At 48.4% G+C, this 12,442-nt stretch overlaps 1 protein-coding gene across 5 annotated transcripts in view; it reads right to left on the reverse strand.

The window, feature by feature from the left end:
• The window catches only part of TNRC18 (trinucleotide repeat containing 18), a 655,441-nt gene that overhangs the window by 409,529 nt on the left and 233,470 nt on the right, over positions 1-12,442 (reverse strand). The window lies entirely within an intron of this gene.

Raw genomic sequence — 12,442 nt, forward strand, 5'->3', positions numbered from 1 at the left:
CTAATATTTCCTCATGACAATATGGCGCTGAAAAGTTGCTTCCCGGACGGTCGGTCTTTCGTCAATCGTCTAAAATGTGGCATACGCATTAATCGTCCTAACAATCGGACCTTTGGTCAGAGGGAAAGTCATTGTAGATTACACGTCAGTCAGAAAATTCTTCAGTGTGTACCTAGCCTTAGAGTGGTCAATAAGCAGGTGTTTAAACTTTCACATAAGATTGTTGATATCAATAGATAGACTCATATTCAGCTGTTCAGCACTCACATAGAAGACAAATTCTGCCACAAGGAATTCTACACCAATATTGCCATCCATTCATCCACTTTGTTCCACTCATCGCAACTAGGAAGATTCACATCAGATCAACCACTTTTTAGAAACATGATTTTACTGTTTTTTTAAAATGATTGCTCTACTTGCAAGACTACCAGTCTCCTTCACAGTGAAAGAATGAGCAGTTTGAGCAAATGGTACCTTGGATTAGGATTACAGTTCTGTATAAGGAACATTGTGCCTAAACCAAACCAGCATATCTTCACCAAATGAAACCATTATACCAACTAGCTAAATTCTCAATCCAGGTAGTGAAAATAAAAAAAAAAAAACCTCACATGATACATGATAAGATGGAACGAAATATTACTGAAAGCCCAATGACTGGATGATACAGTATCAGCTCTGCCATGATCTATATTTATTTGGCGGAACACTGGGCATCTTATGTATTCAAATGATCATTTAATGACCTAGGGTTAAAGTGGGTGTTAGGTCCCTCACTAACTTAGAACCCCAAGTGGAATTAACAAGAATCAATGTCCTTCATAAACAGGTGTGTGAACCTGCCACTGGCACCATACTGATGTACAGGAAGAATATGTAGCATATGAATTCTAAATTGCTGTGCATATACACATAATATAAAGTAGCAAGAGTAGTCTCATTTTGTACCACGCACAATTAAAGGATTACCCTTAAAATAAAATTTCCCTGGAGGGGGGAGCAATAAAACTTCTTGTAAGAGTGTGCAAGACTTCCTTCCAACGGGTTAATTGACTTCCTTCCAATGAGTTAGTTGACTTCCTTCCAACGGGTTAATTGTGGTATCCCTTTGGGGGTCTTTGGTGACTTTGAGTAGCTCCCTTAGGACCTCCCTGCCCTGTGCTGCACTTAAAAGTTTTTTGGTAGGCATATCGTTTGTAGTTGTTGGTATAATCCTGGGGAGCATTGAACTGTGGTTGTGAATAACCATTCTTTGTAGGGTTTGGGAAGGCAGGACAGTAACTATTATAACTTCCTCTGAAACCATTAGATGGTGGTCTGTAGCCATTTATCAAGACTCTGCTGCCACATTGCCCACTTCCAGTCAATCCTTGGTGGTTGTATAAGGGCTAGATCTTCCTCTGATATCACAGGAACCCCATTTAAACCTTAAATCAAGTCACTGCGCACTTCCTCTTTGCCAGGCTTATCCAAGACAAACTGCATCTCTAGCACCGCCGTTTTTATGTTTTTCCGAATATCTTGGCCCAAACCCATAAAACTTGTCTGCAGTTCATTGGCAAAAGTTGGTTACAACCTCCTGATATTTTGCCAGTGCACCCAGTTGATCTTAATTCAGTTGCTCTATTCGATCCTGGTAGTCATCAAATTTGCTTTTTTCTTTTCGAGGTTGCATAGTTTCTTGTCCAGAACTACCAGGATTTGTTTCATGGCCTCACTGTTAGGAACCCCTCTAGTCGGTACAGCACAACACGGAGTCTACTCTGCCAGTATGGTGTTCACTGGAGCCCCTAGTGGTGGGGACAGACTTGGCCGCAGACTAACAGAGGGTTGTGAAGTGCGTTATCAGATGCCGTCCCTGCGCCTCCTCATCACGCAGGGACGAGCGTCTACTTCCGGCCGGGCGCCCCACTGCTAAGCAACGGGGACGCTTCTCCCGGTGACGTGGTGCGCATGCGCGCCCGTCGCCGTAGCAACGGGACGCGCTCTGGAGCTTCCTGTCAGCGGTCAGCACCACTGACCGCCGAATCACTGCCCACCAATGAGGAGCAGCCACTTCCTACATATATCTGGCTCTGACACCATTAGGGTACCAGAGCAACTAGTTATCTAGCCTCCAGCGTTCCTGTATTGTATATATACCTCCATATATACCTCTATTACTCTTTTGACTCCTGTTACCGACCCGGCTTCCTCTGACCTCGCTCTTGGATCTCCCTTTTGTCCTGCACCGAATACTCCGGTTTGACCTCGGCCTGCTGACTCCTCTTTTGCCTTCTGATTCGGTAAATTATCTGCCCGCCTGGATCCTGACTCTGCCTGTACGACCACGTATAGCCTACCATCTCGCAAGTAGCTACCTGGGAGGGCCGTGACCTGCATGTCGTTCTCCCCGAAGTGCAAACTTCCTTGCGGGGGTCCCTGGTGAATACCGGCGGCGTATTAGACTCCGCGCCTCCTTGTGTAGTTGTGCCAATACTTGCAGGTGTTGCTACCTCCTCCGTGACAGCTTGCTCTGGCCATGTCAACCGAGACGTCTAACGAACCTTCTGCTCGGGACCTCCTACTCCACTTGGCTCACAGAGTTGAGAAACAGGAGTCTGAACAGGCGCAGCTGCTCCAATGTATTCAAGGAGTCGCTGCACGCCTCGAGTCCCTCCAGGCCTCTGTGACATCTGCTCAAATTATTCCCGTGGCGACTTGGGCAACTGCAGCAACCTCATCCACTCCTGCTGTGGCGTCCACCGCTGCGTTGAAGCTTTCTCCGCCGGATAAGTTTGACGGAGAGCCCAAAAGATGTAGAGGATTTCTGAATCAGTGTCTTATCCACTTTGAGTGTAATCCAGCATCCTTTCCCTCGGAACGCATAAAAGTGGCCTTCATTATATCCTTGTTGTCCGGACAAGCCCTAGCCTGGGCCTCTCCTCTGTGGGAACGGAATGACCCAATCCTATCCAACGCCTCTACCTTCATCGAGGCCTTCCGGAAGGTCTTTGATGAGCCCGGTCGTATATCTTCTGCTGCCTCCAGTCTCCTAGCTCTCCGCCAGGGATCTCTGACAGTCGGTCAGTATGCTATTCAGTTCCGCACCTTGTCCTCTGAGCTTGCTTGGAACAATGAAGCCTTGGTAGCGACATTTTGGCAAGGGTTGACAGACCGAGTCAAAGACAAGTTAACCTCACGGGAACTTCCTACAGATTTGGATTCTCTGATCTCCCTATGCAATCGCATAGATCTACGTTTCCGAGAGCGTACCCAGGAATGTTCAGCCACCAGACGGACCTCCACTCGCCTTGCTCCCCTGTTCCAGAACCCGGTACCTCAGGAGGAGCCAATGCAGATTGGTCGGTCCAGGCTTACCCCAGAGGAACGCCAGCGACGCTTCAAGCAAAATCTTTGCCTATATTGCGGGGACCCTGGGCATACCCTATCGTCTTGCACCAAAAGACCGGGAAACGCCTCCTCCTAGTCGGTGGCAGGGAGGCCGACTTAGGAGTTGGAGTTACTACTCCATACACCGTTTCTGGCACTGATTGCCTCATGCCCATCTCCTTGGACACACCTGTCGGCCTCTTCGAGACCTTAGCCTTTGTGGACTCCGGCTCTGCCGGGAATTTCATCTCTGCCACTCTGGCATTGCAACTCCAATTAAGTGTACAAAAATTGCCTCAGCCGTTATTTCTCACCGCGGTGGATGGGAATCGGATCTCCAATGGGTCAGTTTCCCATATCTCCTCCCCTATCCGGTTGATGGTAGGGGTACTACATTTTGAAGTCATCGAGTTCCTGGTTCTCCCTCGTTCTGTTATACAGTTATTCTTGGATTACATTGGCTCAAGCTTCACTCACCCCAATTTGATTGGAATCGTGCGATGGTTACCTCTTGGGGCCCACAATGTTTCAAGTCCTGCCTCGCTGGCCTGAGACCTGGCCACTCCTCTCTCCCTTGTCGCCTGACATCTCAGATTGAACTACCATCTGCATACCTCTCCTACCAAGATGTTTTCTGCAAGGCCGCTGCTGAGGCTTTACCTCCTCACCGTCCCTGGGATTGCTCAATTGAATTATTACCAGACAAACCTCTCCCTAAGGGCAGAATCTACCCCTTATCTCTTCCCAAGAACTCTGCTATGTCTACTTATATATCTGAGAATCTACAGCGTGGATTCATTAGGAAGTCCTCTTCCCCCGCGGGCGCGGGATTTTTCTTTGTTAAGAAGAAAGATGGCTCCTTACGGCCTTGTATTGATTATTGGCGACTGAATGCCATCACCGTTAAAAACAGATACCCGTTGCCACTCATCTCTGAACTGTTTGATAGGATCGCAGGATCAAAAATCTTCACTAAACTGGATCTGCGGGGCGCGTATAACCTCATTCGTATACGCTCTGGAGACGAGTGAAAGACCGCCTTCTGCACCAAAGAGGGTCACTTTGAGTATCTTGTGATGCCTTTCGGATTGTGCAACGCTCCTGCTGTTTTTCAGTCCTCCATTAACAAAATTTTTCAAGACCTCCTCTATGTTTCTGTAGTACCTTACCTAGACGACATCTTAATATTCTCTTCTGACTTGACCAGTCATCGTGGTCATGTAAGGGAGGTCCTCTCTCGTTTACGAGCAAATAAGCTCTATTGCAAACTCGAGAAGTGTGTTTTTGAGATGCCACAGATTCCCTTCCTGGGCTACATAGTATCGGGGGCTGGTCTGCAGATGGATCCTGTGAAGTTATCCACAATCCTCAAGTGACCTAGACCTATGGGACTGAAAGCTAATCAGAGATTTATTGGCTTTGCCAACTACTACCGGCAGTTCATACCGCAATTCTCCTCCATCATCGCGCCTATCACCGCTTTGACCAGAAAATCAGCTAACCCCCAGGTGTGGTCTCCGGAGGCTGTCACCGCTTTTGGAATCCTTAAGAAAGCCTTCTCTTCTGCTTCTGTGCTTGCTCAACCGGATCAAAACAGACCATTCATAGTCGAAGTTGACGCTTCTTCTGTCGGTGTTAGGGCAGTTCTGTCGCAAGAGACTACTTCGGGGAGACTATAACCCTGTGGGTTCTTCTCTAGTAGGTTCTCTCCCTCGGAGTCTAACTACGGCATTGGAGATAAAGAGTTACTTGCAGTAAAGTCTGCACTTGAGGAATGGCGTAATCTTCTGGAGGGTGCTCTTTACCCGGTTACGGTTCTTAACGATCACAAGAACCTCATCTACCTTCGGGATGCCCGGTGTCTAAACCCTCGTCAAGCCAGATGGTCCTCATTTTTTGCCCGGTTTAATCTAAAACTCACCTACCGTGCTGGGTCTCTGAATTCTAAGGCCGATGCTCTTTCTCGTTCTTTTGACACCTCTGACACTCCACCCTCAGTAGAACCTCCACCAGTCTTAGAACCTTCATGTATTGTGGCTATCACTCATACACCTCCATCCGGTTGTTCCTTTCTGGAGCCACACCTACACTTGAGGGCACTCCGTTAGGCACATGCCTCAAAATTCGCTGGTCATGCCGGTACAGAGAAGACTCTCTCACTGCTTTCTCGACATTATTGGTGGCCCACTGTCCATACAGATGTTCGGGAGTTCGTAGCCTCATGCACTACTGTGCTCAAAATAAAGTACCTAGACAACTTCCAGCTGGACTGTTACTACCTCTCCCAATTCCTGATCTTCCATGGTCTAGCATATCGATGGATTTCATCACTGATTTGCCACCCAGCAATGGCTACAACACTATTTGGGTCACTGTGGACAGATTCTCCAAGATGGCCCATTTCGTTCCACTAAAGCTAGCACAAATCTTTATTAAAGAGATCTTTCGCCTCCACGGTTGTCCTCAGGAAATAATCTCTGACCGTGGTGTCCAGTTTGTTTCTCGCTTCTGGAGAGCCTTTTGCAAGGATCTAGGTATTGGTCTTAAATTCTCCTCTGGCTATCACCCACAGACCAACTGACAGACGGAGCGAGTAAACCAAGACTTAGAATTATTTCTATGTTGCTTTTCCTGACACAACCAGTCCAATTGGAGTCTTCTACTGCCTTGGGCCGAATTTGCACAAGACAACCATAATCATTCTTCTTCTGGATATTCTCCCTTCTTCACTGTGTATGGGACCCACCCTATTCTTCCCACGTTTTCCTCCCCTCCCTCTGCGTTCCTGCCGCCCATGCCATGACTCAAGATATGGCTAAACTATGGACTTCCACTAAACAAAATCTTCTAAGATCCGGACGTCAGTACAAGTCTTCTGCTGACCACCATAGAGGACTGGTGCCGGTTCTCCAGGTTGGGGATAAAGTGTGGTTGTCCACTCGGAACCTAAAACTACGGGTTCACTCCATGAAACTTGCACCTCGCTTTATTGGACCTTTTTCGGTGATTCAGGTTATTAATCCAGTTACTGTCAGACTCCAACTCCCTCCAGCACTGAAGATTCACAACACCTTCCATATCTCCCTCCTCAAACCGTTGGTACTCAACAAATTTCATCATACCACTTCTGCTCCTCAAGCCATTCCCACGACTATGGGCGATGAATATGAGGTTAGTCAAGTCCTTGCTGAACGTAAGGTCCGAGGACGCTATCAGTACCTGGTACACTGGAAGGGCTTCGGCCCGGAGGAGAGATCTTGGGTTTTTAAGGAAGATCTGCATGCCCCAAAACTATTGGCCGCCTTCTTTAAGCGACACCCTGGACCCGATGTTCTTCCCAATTGTGAGGAGGGGGGTACTATCAGACGCTGTCCCTGCGCCTCCTCATCACGCAGGAACGAGCGTCTACTTCCGGCCGGGCGCCCCGCTGCTAAGCAACGGGACGCTTCTCCCGGCGACGTGGTGCGCATGCGCGCCCGTCGCCGTAGCAACGGGACGCGCTCTGGAGCTTCCTGTCGGCGGTCAGCACCACTGACCGCCGAATCACTGCCCACCAATGAGGAGCAGCCACTTCCTATATATATCTGGCTCTGACACCATTAGGGTGCCAGAGCAACTAGTTATCTAGCCTCCAGCGTTCCTGTATTGTATATATAACTCCATATATACCTCCATTACTCTTTTGACTCCTGTTACCGACCCGGCTTCCTCTGACCTCGCTCTTGGATCTCCCTTCTGTCCTGCACCGAATACTCCGGTTTGACCTCAGCCTGCTGACTCCTCTTTTGCCTTTTGATTCGGTACCTTATCTGCCCGCCTGGATCCTGACTCTGCCTGTACGACCACGTATAGCCTACCATCTCGCAAGTAGCTACCTGGGAGGGCCGTGACCTGCACGTCGTTCGCCGCGAAGTCCAAACTTCCTTGCGGGGGTCCCTGGTGAATACCGGTGGCGTGTTAGACTCCGCGCATCCTTGTGTAGTTGTGCCAATACTTGCAGGTGTTGCTACCTCCTCCGTGACATGCGTACTGGCTGGGGAGAACCCAGGAAAGCAGAGTGAAGTCCAGGCAAGGGTCGAGGGCCGGCAGCAGACAGCGAACCCAATAAACAAGCAGAGATCAAGGGTCACGAGCAAACAGGAAAGTCGGTAAACACGCCAGGGGTCGTGGTCACAAGAAACACAGCCAGGGTCCAAATCCAGGCAAGGGGTCATACACAGGCAATCCAACAGAATATCCACAGGACAAGAACTAGGAGAAGAGCAGGTCAGCAGAACTGGTGACAGAAGCTATAACCGGCAGTGAGGCTGCAGACCTCGCTGCCTTAAATACCAGCATCAGCCAATCAGAGCCTAGCTCTGAAATTACATACAGCCCCTACTTAATTAATAATGCTCTTATTAAATTAGCCCACAGGCTTGTGTCTATTCCTGCGCACGCGCCCGGCTGTCCCCAGCTTCCGGAACGCGGCGCTACTACCGCTGGCGTTCGACCAATAGACTCCGGAAATGACGTTCCGGTCGTCAAGGTGAAGAGCACCAGAAGCGAGCCGCGGCGGCTGTGAGTACCGCTGCGGATTGTAACAGTACCCCCCCTTGAGGAGGGGTTAAGGAACCCCGACACCCAGGCTTCTTAGGACATTTTTTGAAGAAATTCCTCAGATGTTTGGTAGCATGAAGCTGTTTTCGTGGAACCCAAGACCACTCTTCTAAAACACGAATCCTCCATTTAACTAGGAAGTGCACCTGCCCCTGCACTCTCTAAGAATCAAGGATCTTATGAATGATGTATCTGTTCGTGCTCCGTGTCGGGTAACTCGAAGACTGGGATTGATTTGGGTATAACACAGGCTTAAGCAGAGAGCAATGGAATGTGTTAGGGATCCTCAAGGAACCAGGGATTTTCAATCTGAAGGCTACAGAATTAATCTTCTTGATAATGAGGGAAGGACCGATGAATTTAGGCCCCAGTTTTTTGAAAGGCTGTCTGAGCCTAATATTGCGTGTAGACAGCCACACTTTCTAGCCCACTTTGAGGGAGCAGGTGGTACAGGGGCGGTCCGAATTTTTTTTTTCAAAAAATGAGGCTTGTCTCAATGATGACTGCACTTTTTTCTAGATGACTTTGAGATCCCTGGCTGTGGAATGAATTTCCGGAATACCAGCAGACTTGAGAGAGTACAAGGAATTAGATCTGGGGTGAAAACCAAAATTGCAGTAAAATGGAGAGGTTTGGGTAGATGAGTGACATGAATTATTATAAGCAAATTCTGCCCAGGGTAACAAGGAGGACCAGTTATCATGAAATTTCGATGTGTAACATCATAAGAATTTTCTAAGGACTGGTTAACCCTTTCAGTTTGCCCATTCGACTGAGGATGGTATGCAGATGAGAAGATGAGAGGCTAATCTTGATCCCAAGAAGGGTACAAAAAGATTTCCAGAATTGTGCAATGAATTGGTAACCACGATTAGAAACGATGTCAGAAGAAAGTCCATGGAGCCGGAATATATGCTGGATGAAAAAAATGGCCAGATCTCGAGCACCAGGGAGCCTGGGTAGTGGTATATATTGTGACATCTTGCTGGGCGGTCAACTACCACCCAGATGGTGTTGTGTCCTGCAGAGAGTGGCAGATCGAATATAAAGTCCATAGACAAGTGTGTCCAGGGTTTTACGGGAATGGGCAATGGAAGCAACTGGCCTACAGGACGACTCCTGGGAACCTTACTCCTGGCACAACCCTCACAAGAGAGGACATAACTCTTGACATCAGCATACAATGATGGCCACCAGACAGTACTGGAGAGGATCTCCAAAGTCTTCTGTATTCCAGGATGTCCAGCAGTCTTACTATCATGTGCTTCTGCAAGGACCGCCTTCCTTAAATGAACTGGAATGAATAAACATCCCTCCGGAGTATTGTCAGGAGCTAATTTTTGAAACCTTTTGTCACTCACCGGACAGTTAGTGCCTCTGGTCTGGTACGTGGCTCTCTCTCATTCCTGCCGGCGCCTGTCCTAAGCCGCGGCCGTCCGCCATCTTGACTGGATTGCGCATGTGCAGAACTCTTGAACTTAAAACCTTGCTTTTAATCCTATTGGTGAATCAATCACCACTCACTATTTAAGGCACCTGTGTCCTTAGTATCGTTGCCTGTTCTTGGTTCTCATTCCCTTGAGACTCCTAGGTGTTTCCTGTGTTCTGCTCGTGTGATCGGTTTTGCTCATCCGTGGTAAACTTGCCCGCTACAGACTACCTCTACTCCGCTGCATGCCTACACCTGGACAAGCCTTATCTGCTCTTCCGTGGTAAACGTACCCGCTATAGACTGCTTGCCATTCCGCTGCATACCTGCACCTGGACAAGCCTGCTCTGCTTATCAGTGGTAATGTACCCGCCACAGACTATTCGCTATTCAGCTGCTTACCTGCATTTGGACAAGTCTCCCTTGTTCAACAGTGGTATACTTGCCGCTACAGACTACCCGCTATCACGCCACCTACCTGCACCTGGACAAGTCTTCCCATCACTGTATGGTACAACTTGCTATCCGCAGACCACTGACGCTCCCGCTACCTACCTGCACCTGGACAAGTCTTCCCATCACCGCAGTGGTACAACTTGTTATCCGCAGACCACTGACGCTCCCGCTACCAACCTGCACCTGGACAAGTCTTCCCATCACCGCAGTGGTACAACTTGCTATCCGCCTACCACTGACGCTCCTGCTACCTACCTGCACCTGGGCAACTCTTCCCATCACAGCAGTGGTACAACTTGCTATCCGCAGACCACTGACGCTCCCGCTCCTACCTGCACCTGGACAACTCTTCCCATCACAGCACTGGTACAACTTGCTATCCGCAGACCACTGACTCTCCCTGTTACCCTCCTGCACTGGCACGAGTCTTCACTGCACATCAGTTGTTATACCTACCTCCGCATTATAGTTGCAAGTCGCTGACTCTCCTGCTGCATAGCTGCAAGTCGCTGACTCTCCTGCTGCATAGCTGCAAGTTGCTGACTCTCCATTGACATTCCTTATCCTAAGTTGTTGTACTTGTCCAACCATTCACCATACTGCCCAGAGGATCGCTGTGATAAACTCCGCCCCTCTGGTAAGCATAATCACACCTGGTGAATCCTGGATAGAAACTCCTAGTGCCCGTGACACCTTTGCAGTGTGATGCTCAGGTCTTGAGTTAACCGAGCATGGATCATGGAAGAGGGAACGATAGACTCAGGACTAGTAACTGGAACATGGTGTGCCAAGAAGCTTCTGGACAGAGCATCTGCTCGGACATTTTTAGAACCTGGACTGTAGGTGATCACAAAGTTGAAACGGATGAAGAATAGCGACCAACGGGCCTGTCTGGGGTTCAGGCGTTTGGCCGACTGTTTGTATTGTAAATTCTTGTGATCCGTTATAACAGAGATCAGATGTGTAGCGCCTTCCAGCCAATGTCGCCACTCCTCAAAGGCCCATTTGATTGCCAATAGCTCCAGGTTACCCACATCATAGTTGGCTTCTGCTGAAGAGAACTGACGGGAAAAGTAGGCACATGGGTGTAGGCGGCGGGTATGGGGATCCTTTAGCGATAAGATGGCACCAGCACCAACGTCGGAGGCATCAACTTCAAGAACAAACGATACTTCGGGATCTGGGTGTCTAAGGACCTGAGCGGATACAAACGCTTTCTTTAAGGTCTCAAATGCGGTTACTGCCTGGGGTGACCAGTTAGTTGGATCCATTACTTTGCGAGCCAGGGTGACAATAGGAGCCACATTATCAGCAAAGCCACGAATGAATCTTCTATAATAATTGGCAAAGCCCAGGAACCTCTGTATCGCCTTGAGATTATTCGGTTGTACCAAATCCAGGATAGCTTGGACCTTGGTTGGATCCATGGAGAATCCCTCAGAAGAGATTACATAACCCAGGAAGGATACCTTTTGCACCTCAAACTCACATTTTTCTAATTTAGCGTAGAGGTGGTGTTCTCGTAATTTCTGTAGAACTTGTCTGACGTGACCCCGATGTACAGGTAATGATTTAGAATATATGAGGATATCGTCTAAATAGACGACCACAAAATGATCAAGGAACTCCCGTAGCACTTCATTAATCAGAACTTGGAACACCGCAGGGGCATTGAAAAGACCAAACGGCATGACCAGATACTCATAGTGGCCAGAATGCGTATTGAATGCCGTCTTCCATTCATCTCCTTCTTTGATACGGATTAGGTTATATGCACCACAAAGATCGATTTTGGTGAAGACTGTAGCACCTCTTAATTGATCGAATAATACGGAGATGAGAGGAAGGGGATAAGTGTTCTTGACTGTAATGAGATTCAATCCTTGGTAGTCAATACAGGGTCTTAGTCCTCCGTCTTTTTTGGATACAAAAAAGCATCCAGCTCCCATTGGAGATTTAGATGGCCTGATGAAGCCTTTCTCCAAAATCTCATCAATATATTCCTGCATGGATTTGGTCTCTGGACCAGAGAGAGAGTACAAGCGTCCCTTGGGCAATTTAGAACCAGGAATAAGCTCAATAACACAGTCAAAGTCACTATGAGGTGGTAAGGTGTCGGTAGCCTTTTTAGAAAACACATCCCAGAACTCATGATATTGGGAGGGAAGCTGCTCAGGAATTGACTGAATAATTTGCAAAGGCATAGTTAATCAAGACTGTGTACAATAAGAGCTCCACTGGATAATTTCTCTTTTCACCCAATCCACGAGAGGGTTATGACGGGAAAGCCAAGGATGGCCCAGGATCAATGGAACCGACGGACAGTTGATAAGGAAGAAGGTCAAAAACTCTAAATGGAGTGCTCCAATGTTCAATTGCAGTAGCGGGGTCTCCCAGGTAATCTTGCCACCAGGCAATGGACTCCCATCTAAACCAAATACAGTAATGGCAGAGTTGAGCTTCACGGTGGGAATTCCCGCCGAGCGGGCAAACCCGATGTCAAGGAAATTGCCTGCAGTTCCACTATCAATGAAGGCCGACAGGGCCACGGAACTGGCACCGAAAGTGACTTGTGCTGGAATC

Source organism: Mixophyes fleayi, chromosome 7 (assembly GCF_038048845.1).
Source record: "Mixophyes fleayi isolate aMixFle1 chromosome 7, aMixFle1.hap1, whole genome shotgun sequence".
Classification (NCBI taxonomy): Eukaryota; Metazoa; Chordata; class Amphibia; order Anura; family Limnodynastidae; genus Mixophyes; species Mixophyes fleayi.